General features: G+C 43.6%; 1 protein-coding gene across 6 annotated transcripts in view; it reads left to right on the plus strand.

Annotated features, from left to right (window-relative positions):
- Positions 1-16,707, plus strand: part of FMN2 (formin 2) — a 234,585-nt gene that overhangs the window by 39,557 nt on the left and 178,321 nt on the right. The window lies entirely within an intron of this gene.

Here is a 16,707-nt window from a genome sequence, read left to right on the forward strand (position 1 = left end):
CCCTGGAGTGTATGTGTTGGAGAATGAGCCCACAGTGTGCAGACAGGGCTCTTATTGGCCCTACGTTCTTTTGTGTGTTTCTGCCTCCCTTCCTCCAACACCCCAAGGTGGGAGCCCTGTGCAAATGTACTAAATGCAGTTTGATAATCTAGGCCTGCATGCTGCCATGAAACTCCACAGAACTCCAGTGGGATGTCTCTGTGCAACTGAATGGTCAAGGTCAAGGTCAAGGAAGACAGTATCAAAACCCTTACTAAAGTCAAGATATACCATATCTGCTGCTTCCCCCTCTCCACAAGGCTTGTTACCATTTCAAAGAAAGCTGTTAGGTTGGTTTGACACAATTTGTTCTTGACAAATCCATGCTGATAGTTACTTACCAACTTCTTATCTTTCGGGTGTCTGCAAATTGATTGCTTAATTATTTACTCCATTATATTTCTGGATACTATTCCCCTTTTTATAGATTGGCACTATATTTGCCCTTTTCCAGTTCTCTGGAATCTCACCCTGTTTTCCATGACTTTTTGAAGATGATCGCTAATAGTTCAGATATCTCCTCAGTCAGCTCCTTGAGTATACTAGAATATATTTCATCAGGCCCCGGTGACTTAAAAATTACTTAGACAAGTGAGATGTTTTCAACTTGTTCTTTCCCTGTTTTAGCCTCTGATTCTACCTCATTTTCACTGGTATTCATTAAGTTAGATGTCCAGTTTCTATTAAACTTTTTTTGGTGAAAACTGAAACAAAAAAGTCATTTAGCACTTCTGCCATTTCAACATTTTCTGTTATTTCCCCCCCTCATTGAGTGATGGGCCTCCCCTGTCCTTGGTCTTCCTCTTACTTCTAATATATTAGTAGAATGTTTTCCTGTTACCCTTTGTCTCTAGTTTAATTTCATTTTGTGTCTTGGCCTTTCTAATTTTGTCCCTACATATTTGTGTTGTTTGTTTATATTCATCCTTTATAATTTGACCTAGTTTCTACTTTTTGTAGGACTCTTTTTTTAAGTTTCGGATAAAACATTTGAACAAAGCATAATAGCAGGTGAGTTAGGTTTAGGGGTGGAACACTGCCTGCTGCCAGAAGTAACCATCAGCCAGTGTCCTCCTTGTGACAGAGCCATACCATCCTCCCCGTGGTGGCATGACAGCAGTCCTCTCTAGCTGGATAGCTTCCTCAGCCTTGGATGTCCTTTGTCTCAATATGAATACTCTCAATGAATTACTCACATGTACAGGTGCTCCTCAGCCTGGCCTCCTCCTCCTGTAACTCTCCCACCAGGAGGCACCTTTCACACTGGATGGTCCCTGCAGCCTGGCTTTTTGTGAGTCGGAAATGGAGGCCACAGTCTTTGCAAATCCACACCAGGATCTGGGTAGAGGCATCCAGGGTTAGGTTCTTTGTCTGGATGCAGGTGGAGGAGACAAGAGCAGCGTTGGCACTGGCAATGCAGCCTTTCTTCCATAGCTATTATATTATGTAATATAATGCTAGTGTAGGGTAGCTACTGGTATTTTAACTGTGTCATTTATGTCCATGGTCTGTTTGCAGTTAGTTGTCTCTAGTGCTGTCACTGGTAGAGCTGCACCATTATTACCAATGGCATGAGATGTTGAGGTGCGGGGAGGGAAAGTCTAGTGTAGACTGAGATGCAGTTGTCCTTTCCTTCTCCTGAATAACAAACTCAGGCACTAGTAGATCATTTTAATTATTACATAGGGGGTTTTTTGTGTTTTGTTTTTAGTATTTTTTGTGTGTGTAATGCTGTCTTATTCTTCATATGATCTTGGTGACATGGCCTTTGTTTACTTTGATCAAGATAGTTAATATATATCTCTGTACTTTACATGTTTAAAATGCTGTACCTCACAATAGCTTTGTGGGATAGTATCTCCATTTTATACTTGAGGAAACCAAGGCATAGAGAAGCCATGTCACGTACACAAGGAGACCTAGTGTATTAGTGGCATAGCTGAGATGAAACTCCAGGCTTCCTGACTTTGAGTATAATGCTTCCCTAAAGAGTAGCTAATATTTTAATTTAACAACTGGTAAAATACAAAAACTCAAATATCTGTAGTTGGAATAAGTCTGTCTAAACAATATTTTTTTAAAGTCCTAGTGATCTATCCCAGGCAATTCAGTTCATGTGGAGCATAACTCCAGGGTTCATCTGAGAATAGTTGACAGTCTATATGAAGAAGTTTTGTTACCTGATTTGGGGACTGAATTAAAGATGTGGGCACTTAAAACTATTTCAGGCAATTGTAAAACAATGTGGAGGTTATAACATTGAAAATGCACAGCTACAAGTATTGCCTAAGGTTACTAAAGAGCTTGGGGGGAAAATGACCCGTAGTTTTTCATATATATATATAAATATATATATTTAGTGTCTCTGTTTCAGGGTTAATTGTACCCTTGACTCTCCCTGTGGTCTTCCTCGAGGGCATCCACTTAAGGTTTCTGGCTCCTGGCCATCACCTCTGTGGCAGAAACCAGTTTCAATTCATTCTGGACCAGGGGTTTAGGCTTACAGTTCCTCTGCACCACTCTGTGATTTCCCCAGCAGGTCTGACCAGAGCCCAGTGCCTGGGGTTAAATCTTTCACTGGGGATACAACAGTGTATACCAGTTACCAACCAGTCTTCACAAAACAAAATACGTTTAGTCATAAGGTTAAAGAGAAAACGTATAGAAAACAAAAGTTCCTACATGCTTACTGAATGCTTCTCAGAGGTCACCCCCAAATTCAGCATAGGGTTCTGGTCAGTGTTAGTCTTTCCAAACCTTCAGCAAGGTTTGGGGTCCCCCAAGGACCCATGGTCCTGTCAGTTTATTTCATTTACAGGAAGACTTTGTGCCAGTTTAAACTCAGTCTTTTTATGGCAAAAGCCCTTTCTTTGTCTGGGCGGTTTCTGGAAAACCGAGTCTGAACCAGTATATGCAGACTTCCTCGGGGGGTGGTACCACTCTGGAGGTGTTTACAACCTCAGTGATTCGCCTTAGTCACCCCCAACAGTTTTTGTTCCTGGAGGAACTCCCCTGGAGTTGCAATAATCCATGGCCTATAGTGATGCATAAACTTAATGCAATGTGGTCCCCAAAGATATTGCACGTGGTTGCAATATCTGTCACATGTTTAGTTTCAGCATTTTGGCAGCATTTTATATATGATCAGTTTTACTATTTCTGACATATAGTCAGATAATCAGTTTTCCCCTTTTGTTTGTGGGGTTTGGATATAGCAATAGGTGAAAGAGAAACATTTAAAAAAAAATGGAACTGTAAAACTAGAGAGTCTGGTAGAGAGGACCAGGGCAAATGTAGTCACTGAAACTACTTTACTTTTCTAATTCATTTAGCTTTTAATTGATTAATTGTTGAATTGACTGTTCCTTTAACATTTTTGTTTTGTTTTAAATGTTCTGGTATTTTTTATCTCTGTGTGACGTATGATCTATAGCTTTGGTGCACTGGTGGTTGCTGCAATTCACCTTGAGTGACAGGGAGCAGCAAGAAATTGTACCATATACATTTTTGACAGCTCACAGCTTCAGTCTCTCTTGCTTTAAAATTTGTGCAGTGAACTTCCTCAGATTTCCTGATGACATTCTTTTCTGCATGCATTTAAGAAAAATGCAGCAGTTAAGTTCCCCACATGAAAATATTATAACTGATCATTATTTGTTTTATTTTGTTCAAATTGGGCCAAGAAATAAGAAAAACACCATTGCTTATGTAAGCAAGATGATTATTCTGGAAGTCCTTCACCGATCATGTTGGTTAGAGTACAGAATAGCTTAAGAAGTGGGATCTGTGGCCAGCTATGGAGTTTTATGAGCATTTGCTTCAGCCTCATCCACATAAGATTTTATTGGCCTACCAAGATTAACAGTATTATTTTGAAACTAGTCATGAGACAATAAATGCTCAGTAGAAGAACCTGAGCAGAATAGGTCATTCTTCCTGTAGTGTGATAATGGCAAAACGTTCTCCTGTTGCAACCTCAGTGATCACTTTTTTGTTAAAGCTTCTGTGGAAGAAGAGGCTAACTACTATTTGGTCATGCAGGAAAATCTAATAAACGGGAAACTGTCTAGAAGATATAATATAAGTTGTTCTCTCTCAGGAAGGAAGAGTTCTTCAGAATCCAGACATTTCTAGATGCTTTAATTTCATATATATGTTCCGTAAAATATCACTCATAAAAATTATGACTTGCAGTACTTGTGTAGTAAAAACAACAACAACAAAAAATATACCTCACACTCACATTCTCATTTGACCTGCAGATGTGACAATCCACAGGTCTTGACGCTTGTTCTGCGGGTCCCCAAGCAATCTTCACATCCTTGCTGCCATCTGACAGCTTGTTAGTAACTAGGGGACTGAGTGGCTAATGGAAACCTAGCCCCACCAGAAGGGCTGCCCGTGGGAGTCCTGAGTGGAGGAGTGCCCAGCCCCATTGATTGGTCTGGCTGTGCTATTTAAGCAAGGAGGCGACACAAGAAGTTGTCTGTGCAACTGGGTGAATTCCTGGCTGGCTGCTATATCGGACCCTGCCGTCTCACTTGACTCATAAGCTCTGCTTCCCTGTCTCACTTCTGATCTCTGCCCCTAGTCTCTGACTCCGATTCCAGACCTGACCCTGGACTCAACCTCTGATTCTAGTACTGACCTTTGGCTCAGGTTATTGACTCTGACTCCTCTCTGACCACCCAAGCCCTACTCATGACCGAAGCCCCCATTCAACTCTCCCATTCACCAAAAGAGCCATTCATTTGACTTGGTCTTGATCAAGTACTGCTCTCTCTGATCTGTTGGTTGACAAGTTCCCCTCTCCAATCATCACCTCGTCTCTTTCAAAGTCACCCATCAACCCCTGGCTCCAGGCCCTATCGCTTGGCATTGCTGTGACTTCAGTCCACCAGTGCTGATGACTTCTCACCTACTCATCCCTTTCTTCCTTTGCTATGGTGGTTCATTTTCTTCACTTCTAGGTTCCTCCGCCCTTGACACCCTTGCACCTTTCTCCCATCACAAGATCCGTCCTGGCTAACACCTAACATCCACTACCAGGCTAACTTCTTCAGTTACAAATCCATTCACTCTTCTTTCAGTTCTTCCATCTTCCTAGCTAAACAACTGTACTCCATCTTAATTGAATCTCTTGTCTACAATCCCAGCTGCCTTTTCGCAACCTTGATTTGGGGTTCAAACCCTCCCCTCCTACTGGCTCCCCTTCTCTCTCTGCACAGGATCTCAATTTCTTTCAGGAGAAAAATGACAAAATATAATCTGACCTTCCCTCTCTCCTCAGCTCACCTCCCCTTTGTCCTTCTTTTCCTATAATTGTCTCCTTCTCCCCTGTCACAGATGTAGAAGTTTCTTGTCTGCTATCGTCTTCTAAGCCCTCACTTGCCTCAGTGACCCCCATCACATCTCCTGAGTTCTCCTTCACCCACTCAACCTCTAAATTACTCTTCTGCTTAACCTCTCACTCTCCTTTGGTTTGTTTCCCCTCACAATACAAACATGTTTTAGTCTTAAAACCTAAAACAAACAAACAAAAACAAACAATGCCCTCTTCCTGAACAAAACCACCTACCACATCTTCTCACTTTAATCTCTAAACTCATTGAATGCACAATTGACAATTGCTGCCTGGAGTTTCTCTCCTCCAATTCCACCCTAGACCCTTCCAATCCAGTTCCACCCCTTGCAATCAACTGAAACGGCTTTTGCTAAAGTCTCTAATGAACACTTCTTAGCCAAATCTCAGAACCAGTACTTCATCCTCATCCTCAATCTCATCGTCCTTGGCCTCCTGTCAGCCACCGTTGACATTGTTGACCATGCTCTTCTTGAAATCTTGTCTTCCCTTGCTTTCTGTTAACCTGTCCTTTCCTAGTTCTCTTCCTACTTCCCTAACTGCCCCTTCAGCATATCCTTCAGACAATCCAGGGGGGACAGGGGAGTTCCTCAGGGATCTGTGCTTGGTCCCTCTTCTCTTCTTCCTCTACATCTCATCCACAAACACAAATTCAACTACCACCTCTATGTGGATGATTCACGGATTACCTCTACTCCAGTCCTGTCTCATTCTATTCAAACTATCTCTCAGACATCTTCTTGTTGATGTCTAGCTGTCAGCTCAAGATCAATGTGATTAAAACAGGGCTTCTAAACTTCCCTCCCTTCTTAGAATGGATTTTTAAAAGCCCTCATCATTGCCCTAACCCACTGATTTCAAGGGGAACAGAAATAGATTAAGTATTTTTGAAAATCCCTTCTTCACTGCTTAAGAAAGAGTAAAACACTATAGAACTATAGCAATTCCTCAACCTTTACTTCCAAAGCAAGGAAACCAAGCTAATCCCCATACACTTTCTTCCATTCACTTCTAAATTAATCAAATGTGCCACTTAAAACTATTGCCTCAAGTTCCTCTCATCCAATCCATCCTGGATCTCCTCTAGCTTGGCTTCTGCCTTTCCACTATACTGAAATCAGGTGACTCTGTCTTGCTAAAAAAACAGTTCTGTACTCCTCCCTGAACTCTTATTTTTGAAGTGCTGGCAATCACATACATTTTACAATCTTGTTGGCTTTTGTGACTCTCCTATCCTAATTTTTTCCCTGCCTTTCTGCGCTTTCAGCATGTCTTTTCCTGAGCAGTCATTGTTCTCTCTCCTATAGGGCTTCTTTGTTCTCTCTGTGGGTGATCACATGCATTCACATGGTTTCAATTCTATCTTTACACAGTTGAATCAGATCTATTTCTCCCCTTTGACCTCAGTTCACTTCTGTTTTTGAGTTTTGTTTATGTGTTTGTAGTTGCCAGGTTGTGGTATATAATCAGAGCAACTGAAGGAGTCTGTTTACACTGTTGTCTAATGATTGTCAGCAATGCCCAGAACATGGGATGAACAATTTTTTAAACATAAATATGTATAATCTGAAATATATAAATCTCATCCTCTTCATCTGAGATCCCTTCCTTAATGTCTTCCAGTTAGTTGAAGCTTAACATGTCTAAAGCCGAACTCCTGCTACTTCCTTGGAAACCACCTCTGTGCCCCCCATTTTCCATCACTTCTGATAACACTGTCATTTTTCTTCTCACTTATGCCTTTAACCTAGTGGGTCATCTTCAACTCCTCTGTATCTTGCCAGTTTGTATCAAAATCTTGCCCCTGCTTCCTCAATAGCATTTCAAAGATCAATCTTTTTCTGTCTGTCCAAACACCCCAAACTTTAATCCAGGCCTCATTCCCCATCTTAATGTCTGTAGCCTCTCCCCTCTGCACTAGGCAAGCTGTTTTATCCTCCTCCCCCTCCAGCTCCTCAGGTGCCATTGAGAGTACAGGAGAGAGTCTCTCTGATCCTTTCTGTGCCTGATGTCACAGTGGCCCTTGGATGTCAGGGGAGGCAGGAAAAGTTCTGCTCTGCCCTTTTAGCCCTGTGGTGGAGTGTGCTCAGTTGATCTGTGGGGATGATACCTACTAACTCAGGTCTGCACATAGTGGTGTGGGGGTGAAGCATGCTCAGTGCAGACAGACTGTTCAGAGAATTTAGCTGCCAACTTCAAACAAGCTTCTATTGGGTATATGATCTGCAATTTTCAGAGTCTTATAACGTTGCCACAGCGATGGTGTCACAGGGATGACTCTCTTGTCAAATTTCAAATCTCAGCTACAAAGTATTGAGCTTCTCAGTGAAATTGGTGGAAGAATGTAACATGGGGAAAACAACATTTTTACCTAATCTGGTTCTTGGAAAAAGACAGATTATTTTAGTTGATATTTCCTCCCCTGCTCCCCCTCCAAAAACAAAACAAAACAAAAAACCCCACACACTGAAGTGAACATCTCACATGGAAAATTCTAAACCCAAAGGTTTTAAACTGGAAAAAGTTTTGAACAACTGAAAACAGATGGCATCAGGTAACTTGAACTACAGGTCTCGCTACCAGATCTGCCAATAATAAAAAAATGGTAAGTTAATGTACTAAAACAGAAGCTGCAAAACGATGCTATAAGTTGAAGTTTCCAAAACTACTGGTTCTCTCTTGGAGATTAAGTTAATTGGCTCTTAGAGGCCATACATTCTTGTTGAACCTGACATAATTTTGCTGTCTTTAGTTCTCAGCCTGGTTTTAAATCTTCTTAAAAATGGTATTTGAAAACAATACAACAATATCCACATTAACATACAATGTTTAGCAAAAATTGGTTGGAGAAGTCCATACAAACAGTATTCACTCAGTAACCAATGACTGTGAAACTTTAAAAAGGAAACATTTAAGGGAACTCTTTGATCTAAAGTGTTCTAATTATTTAGATATGCTGATACTTTATTTTCTTTTTTTATTGGCATGTAGGGTAAGTATAGTGAATACTTTATAGAGGTCTATATGCCAGTCCTTAATTACTAAGGTATATTTTGTTGTTGAATAATCTTATTACTATAGTACAGCAGTGTTTCTAAGCTTTTTAGCACATTACCCCATTACATTATCCTATTATAGTAATCAGGCACAAGGTTCATCTGGCAAAGCAGTTCATCTTTGGCAGGTTGATACACCGTGAAACCTGTTTAGCAGTCACCTGTTAACTATGGCTGCATGTCCCAATGGCTAGTAAAATCTCAACTCCTGTGAGTGCCTCTATATTAATTAGAGTGTATCAGCCACTTGTTACGAGAGCCATAAAAATAGCAGTCTCTATGGGGCCATCACCAGGTTCCAACAGTGTATTTATTAAATTTGTTTTACTTTGAAACTAAGGATGTTCAGATGCTTATAAAAAGATCTGCCAATTTGCTATCCATACCAGACCACTGTATTTAACTTTATCATGCTATTTTAAACATTCCCTGTACATAGAATGGGAAATAGTGTAAATACAATGTGGTGAATTTAACTATTGTAGGTAGTAAATATCCAGTCCTTAATGATGCCTGCTTGACTAATTCATACAATACAGAATTGAGCTCCCTCCCCTCCTTCTGTACCCCCCTCCCCCCCCAAAAAAGGGTTGCTTTTCTCCTTTCTTGGAAGCCACTCCAAGCAGTCATCTGTTTTCTTTGGACATTGTGTTTAAAGATTTGAATTTTTTATACTGCAAAATTGCTCAGGCCATTGTTTAATTTGTGCTTTTTAACACTCTTTTTATACATGTTTTTAGAATGAGACTGAGTCTGAAGGGTCTCTGCAGGGTAATTGCAAATGATTAAACAAACTTTTTTTGTTTAGTTTCTGTTACACAGCAGCACTTTATGGCTCTGCAACAATTTTGTTTGCAGTTATCATCACTTAAAATCTTCTTGGTTATAAGCTGTGATCTTATTTCAAGATCTTGTTGCCTCTACACAGTGAGCTGTCAGCTCTGTTTTAATTCTGTGGCATTTTTTAAGTATTAGCTAGGGTTATCATACGTCCTCTTTTTCCCGGACATGTCCGGCTTTTCGGCAGTCAAACCCCCGTCCGGGGGGAATTGCCAAAAAGCCGAACATGTCCGGGAAAATGGCGGCTCTGCTCCTCCCCGACTCTTCGGCTCTGTTTAAGAGCCGGGCTGCCCGAACGCTACCGGCTTCGGGCAGCCCCATGCCTCCGGACCCTGCGCCTCCAGAGCCTGGGAGGGGAAGTGCCCGGCTGGGGACGCAGGGTCTGGAGGCACGGGGGCTGCCCGAAGCCGGTAGCGCTCGGGCAGCCCGGCTCTTAAACAGAGCCGAAGAGTCGGGGAGGAGCAGAGCCGTGGCGGCTGGAGCCTCCAGCCGCCGGGGCTCTGTGTAACTGACACAGTGTCAGTTACACAGAGCCGCAGCCGCTGGAGGCTCTGTTTAAGAGCCGGGCTGCTCGAGAGCTACCGGCTTCGGGCAGCCCCCGTGCCTCCGGACCCTGCGCCCCCAGCCGGGCACTTCCCCTCCCGGGCTCCGGCGGCGCAGGGTCCGGAGGCACGGAGGCTGCCCGAAGCCGGTAGCGCTGGGGCAGCCCGGCTCTTAAACAGAGCCTAAGAGGAGCAGAGCCTCCAGCTGCGGGGGCTCTGCTCCTCTTCGGCTCTGTGTAACTTATACAGTGTAAGTTACGCAGAGCCGCCGGAGCCCCGGAGGGGAAGTGCCTGGCTGGGGGCGCAGGGTCCGGAGGCAAGGGGGCTGCCCAAAGCCCGAGCGCTACCGGCTTCACGGTTTGCTGGGCAGCCTCCAGACCCTGCGCCCCTGGCTGGGTGCTTCCCCTCCCGGGCTCCAGCTGCGCTGGGGAAGCGCCGGCTGGGGGCGCAGGGTCTGGGGGCTTCCCGGGAAACCGTGAAGCTGGTAGCACTGGGGCAGCCCTTTCCCCCTGGCTGGGAGTGGGAGGGAGGAGGGGGTGGAGTTAGGGTGAGGAAGGGGCGGAGTTGGGCGGGGCTATGGGTGGGGAAATGGGCGGGGCCATGGCCCATGGAGGGTCCTCTTTTTTTATTTATGAGATATGGTAACCCTAGTATTAGCTCGGTTCACTTCTGTCACAATGCTTTCTTCAAGTACTGCTGAGACTGTTTTCTAAGTATGGCTTTCTTGGTAGGACTCCAGAATATTTTAAAATGGGAAGAAGTATAGTTACATTTTCTAGGATTCACTTTTCTTACCCCAGGTGATAGACTGCTAACTTTCTACACTGAGTCTCTCTAGACAGCTGTGTTTGAGATGTTGGAACAGGAAATGCCCCTTTTGGGTGTTTGATGGCTTACGCCCTAGAAGGTTGGCTTGAGAGAGAAAGAGAGCTTCCTGATAACATAGGCATCAAGGCTCAGAGCAATATATTTGGTTAGCCACAATAATAGAAAACTGAATAAGAATAGCATTTCTTCTGTTATCTGCATAGCCTCAGCTGGATTGGAGTTTTATTTAAAAAAAAAATCTGTTTGTCTGCTGAGTGGTAGCAGATGTTGTGGATTAACAGGTCAGTCTCCTGTTGGAGAAGATATCACTGACAGTGTCTCTGGGTGTTTTCTCCATGTAACTTGTTTTACTTCTGCTGTATTTACCAGTCATTTTATCAAGAGTCTTAGCCAAAACACCAATGCTCAGTTCTCAGGAAGCAACTCTGCCCCAAGAACTGACTTTCATTTGTACAGTGATTAAAGCTGCTTGCAACAGCTTTCCCAAAAGAAACTCAATAACACAGCTAACAACATTTCTTCAAGGACTGTATGCTGCTCACCTGCTAAGACATAGAATCTGTAAAAATGTGTAACATTGCCATCAGTTGACTCCTGTCATAACAATATTTGTCACTAGTGAATAATAAAGATATTTTAAAAACAATATCTGAACCTTAAAAGTTGGGGCTAGGATTTTGCCCTGTAACATGTAAACACTGATTGAGGACAATTGAGCCTTGATGCCTGTTTTTATAATATTTGAACCATGGAACCTCAGTTGAGGTCAACTAAAGCTTTTGTAGCTCCTCTTCCTTCTCAGCTTCCTGTTTATTGGTCTCCTGCATTCTTCCTGTGAAAAGCAACACTATACCTTAACTATAATAGTAGTAAATTCTGACCAGCTGAATGATCAAAGGGCTGCAGTGTTCCCACTGTGCTCCACTCTTTTGTATTCACAAACCTGACCTACCTCCACTGGCCTTGCAGCCCAATTTTGATTTTTTGTGTGTGTTGTTTATCCTTTTAATAACCTTGATAATGGGAACGGCAGCAATTTTTGTGAAAAGAGTAATTGAAAGGATTGGTAAGATTTCTATCAATAACTGAGCTACGGTATGTGGTCACATTTATCATATAGGAATGGACTAGGATTTTGTTTTTAAGCACCATTATTGGCCAAAGTGCTACAGTACAAGCAAAGAAAATGGCTTCCTATAACTTTGCTTTTCTGAAGATCTCATCTTACAAGATTCATATGATGGCTCTTAGTTTCCAAGTGCTAGACAGGCAGAATTTCCAAGGCAGTGGTTGGGGTGCAGGCCAGTCCTCTTCTCCACCCCTTTATAGTGATTGATCATAACTATGGCTGGCATTCAATGCAATGTCTCTCAGTGGAGCACTTTTCCAGGAACTCGGCATATATTGGTGATAATCATAGCATGGTGCAGTATCTTCTATCCAGCTGGGGGCTGGAGTTGGATGTAGGGCCTTCCTTAAGGTTTCCGAAAGCAGTGGTTTTAAGGCAAGACACCTAATCACCTGGGTGGATGTGGTGATTTGGGGAATCTGTCTGCAGTTTATGAACTGTGAGTGAGATTATGAACTTTGTGTCTTCACCAAACTGCAAACTCCATTTGGACTGTGCAGCACTTTGCCTTCTCTATTGTCTGTTTGCCTCCTTGTGGAGTTTCAAATATGGGTGGCAAAGAGATAAGACCAGAGGGTTGTTGCATTAAATGGTTTGCTAGGGGAGTGGTTGCCTGGCAATGAAGTTACCTGGTAGGACTCTGTAGTCCTCTGTTGAGGCTGATCAGGGAGCCACATGACGGAGCAGACCGGAAGGTTATAAAAGGGCAGGAGCTGTTCTTTGTTCTTTTTTACTATTTTTCACCAGCTTAAGATGAGAGATGCTGCTGCAGGACCCAGATGAATGAGGGGTGGGTGGTGATGGTGGTTGCTTGAACACAGATGGTCCCTCAAAAGAAGTGTGAGCTTAAATGAGGGGGGGGGAAGTATGTAGGGTTTATTATTTTTGTATGTATCAGTGTGATTCATGTAGAGAGAGTTAATATGTTTGTTATATGCAATGCCTACTATGTTAGAGGGAAACCAGAAGGGTGGAGTTTTGGGAGAAGGTCTGTTGAAGCTACTGCAGTATCTTGGGAATCAGGTGCTGGACCTGGGCCAGGTGGGCTGAGGGACTCAATTTCTGTGAAGGGAGAGCAGACAGAGAGTTGGTGTCTAGGAAATGTGCTAGAGTGAGCAAGGGAGAAAACAGTGCTAAAGCTTGCTGAGGAAGCTTAAAATATCAGAGGCTGATTCCCTTTACAGCAATCTGGTGGTTGGCCAGCAGGGGGAGCCTGACCAGATTTGTGACACAGAGTGAAGACATTTCTGAGTTACCACAGTGCAAACACATCTCTACAATTTTCTTAGTGCTTTCCCACCCCCACCCCCACCCCCACCCCCACCCTGCATGCTCAGGCTTTCCAAAAGCTGACTAACTTTTCTCAGCTTTCTAAAGAAAAGAGAATCCCTTCTGTTCCTGAGTCAAACCTGTAAACTGAAATGCCATCTCAGCCATAAGTATAGTATTATTACTGATATGCTGTTCCTAAAACATCTGTGTCCATTACTAGGACTGAAGGTTGGCACAGATCAGATAGCCATGTTTAATTGCTGCTGCAGTTTTAGCACTGGGATAAAAGGAATTCATAGTTTTGTTGGTAACTTATTTGGTTTATTTTCCGATTTTCTTGGTGATATTGATTTCTTCATGTTCAGCACTTATTAAAATAAAGTTGGCTATCTTCAGCTGATTAGATCATTCTAATGTAATCTGGCTCTTATTTCTGGAACTAAAACCTTACCTGCCCTATAACAGTCTATATGCAAGGAGTCCCTAAGATTCATTTCACAAGGAGCATTTGCACCCATCTTCTCTGCCCCTTTCCTCCTTCTCTGTTCCGGGAACCTTGCACACAATCTTAGTTGTTGCACAATGATCCTTGGGGATTCAGAGGTAGCCCTGGGCTCCCCATGTGAATTTTGGGAAAGTTCTATGCCCTAGGTTATACAGGAGGTCAGACTAGATGATCACGATGGTCCCTTCTGGCCTTGGAGTTTCTGGAGGAATTGGGCCTGCTTCCAGTCTTAATTAAAACTAATGGAAGTTCCTTGCTTTCAGGGGAGTTTGCCCTGATCACAGTGGTGTAGATGTGGTCAGAATTACTGTCATTGTGCCTCCCTCTTGGAGGTGGTGGTGGAGTTTGAAGAACAGTGGCAACTCCCTCCCTCCTGTCTCATCCCACCACATAAAATGAGGCCTTTAATGTTTTGTTTTTCCTTCAGTGATATCCAAATTCAGCCAGTTGTCATATCTGTTCAGATTTGTTTTTGTTTGTTTGTTTTGCTAGGCTCCTATTGCTGACTTTGACTTTTTGTGACCAGTTTGTATTGATTTCAATTATACATCCACAGCATGTTTGTCTTTTAACTATTCAGACAGTGTCTCGCGGTCCTGGACCTTTTGTATATCTGTGTATTTGATCGTCTACAGAAAATGCAATCTGTGGCAATAAGTGAGTGATTGTTGTGCAGATTAATGTGTTTCCCTGCTATAATACTTTCAATAGCTACTTATTAATTCATAAGATGAATCCCTATCTGCGTCAGTAAAGAAACATACAAAAGTCCCCAGTATATTCAGTGGTCTGCTTGGAGGTCATATTTTTCTTCAGGCTGTTGCGGGAAAACATGAAGATTTTATGGTTGTAACATAATCAGTTATAATGGAAGTGAAGGACTGTTGAAAAAAGACAGAAATCAACTGCATTGTAAGAGATTTAAACTACAAATCTGAAAGTACTTGGATAAATTCTGAACAGCATCTATAAATAGTAATAGACACTCAAAACGTCTATTGATTGGACACTGAAAAGATATCTTCAGATTCTGCAGAGAGAGTTTGCCTCACCTATGCCTATGAGCATTCTGCAGTTCTAAAGAAGCAGTCAAAAGTGGTGTGGAAGGATTTGCCGGAGCAGGGATCCTATTCTTGTCATTAAATAGAGCATACCAGGCTGTGACAGCGGTTACCTTGTAATGTGTCCCACAGAAATGAGGTGGGGAGTAAGTGAAGGTTAACATGCTTTAAAAAAGTGGATTGTGTTTTTTTCCCCCCTCTCCCCCTTGGAAGGTTTGTGCATGTAGCTGATTCTGAGCAGCAAGAAGTGGAGAGTCTGCATATATTCAAAGTTTCGTCATGGTAAGAGAACTTATCAGTTGTACTTTTAAAAGATGTCTAGTGCACACTAGACAAGACAGAGCAGGAATTATCTTTGAATGTAAGTATCCAGAGAGAGAAGATTAGCGTATACTTGCAAGGATGCTATTTGTAATAATGGTAATCATAAGGAGTACTTTTTTGTTTCCATTATTACTTTTGTAGTATGAGATTTACCATATTAAGTGGAAAGTCTATTTGCCCAGCCTCTACTATGCTGCTGGGTTCCAATCTTAAGCTTTGTCCACCTAACTTCCTCAGTCAGAGCCAAGCCTACTATTGGTTTGTATAGCTGGGAAGAACTTTTCAGAAGGATCAAGCCTCTGCCCTAACTTTGCTTAAACTATAATTCTTGTGCTACCGAGAGTAGCAGTGCTTGGCATGGCTAACTGAGCCAGTTGTTTAGTTCCTCTCTGTAACAGGATGGCTTGTTTCTTTGGGGGATTATTTCCCCCCCTCCCCTTTGCGATGTGGTTCTTTCCCCCGTTTTGGCTTTCCTCGTTTTGTGTGGTGAGAGAGAATGTGTTATGAATGAAAGGTATATGGTGGTAAATTCTTCCTTTCTTTTTGTTACTCACTGCAGTGTTTGTTCCCACCCAGAAAACTAGGAGGAGGACAAAAAACTAACTAACAAAAAAACAAATGTACACTCCTGTGCAAAAGATAATATTGGTGTTTGCTGGGATACTAATAATTGAAAGAGCCAGATTAGTCATGCCCTGCTGGATCCATAGGTACAATAAGTTAGCAAATGAGACCCTGAGACACAGGAAGCAGGATCAAGAAATGGAGGAAGCTTAGAGGCTAAGATATTTATGCCTTTATTTAAAGGTTTGGTGTGCGTTTGTTTTCTTTCCCTATTGGGGGGAGGACGAATACATTATTTTTCTTTCCTTCATCGTGACTAGTCTGGAGCACCCTTTCTCTTTATTAGGGTTACCATACGTCCGGATTTCCCCGGACATGTCCTCCTTTTGTGTGCTAAAAATAGCGTCCGGGGGGAATTTGTAAAGCACTCACAATGTCCGGGATTAGCAGAGCTAGTGGCTGGGAGGGCTGCAGGGAAGTCCCGGGCTGGACTCAGGAGCAGCTGTAGAGGAGCCGGATCCGCCCTGCATTCTGAGCCAGCAGCTCCCTTGCAGCCCAGTCCGGCAGCACTGTGCAGGGCCAGACCGGGTTTTGTTGTGCAGGGCCAGGGACCAAGTTTTGTTGTGCTGGAGAGCTCAGCCACGTGTCCGGCGTCCGGCTCGGCTGCACAGAGCCCAACACTCTGTTCTGAGCAGCAGGGTAAGGAGGTCAGGGGGCAGGAAGGTTCTGGAGGTGGAGGTCAAGAAACGGGGGGGGCTTTTTGGGGGGAGTGGAGAAAGTTTTGGGCAGTCAGGGTACAGGTAGGGGGTAGGGTCCTGGGGGGCAGTTGGGGGGGGGTCTTAGGAGGGGGCAGTTAGGGGACAAGGAACAGGGAGTCTTAGGTAGGGGGTGGGGTTCTGGAGGGCAGTTAGGAGCAGGGGTCCCAGGAGGGGGCAGTCAGGGGACAAGGAGCAGGGGGGGAGTGTTTGGGAGTTCTGGGGGGGGCTGTCAGGTGGCAGGGGTGGGGAGATGGATTGGAGCAGTCAGGGGACAGGGAGCAGAGGGGTTTAGATGGGTTGGGAGTTCTGGGGGGGGCTGTCAGGGGGTGGGGAGTGGTTGGATGGGGCGTGGGAGTCCCAGGGGTCTGTCTGGGGGTGGGGGTGTGGATAAGGGTTGGGGCAGTCAGGGGACAAGAGGCAGGGAGGC

The sequence above is a fragment of the Chrysemys picta genome, chromosome 3, assembly GCF_011386835.1.
Source record: "Chrysemys picta bellii isolate R12L10 chromosome 3, ASM1138683v2, whole genome shotgun sequence".
NCBI classification, from domain to species: domain Eukaryota; kingdom Metazoa; phylum Chordata; order Testudines; family Emydidae; genus Chrysemys; species Chrysemys picta.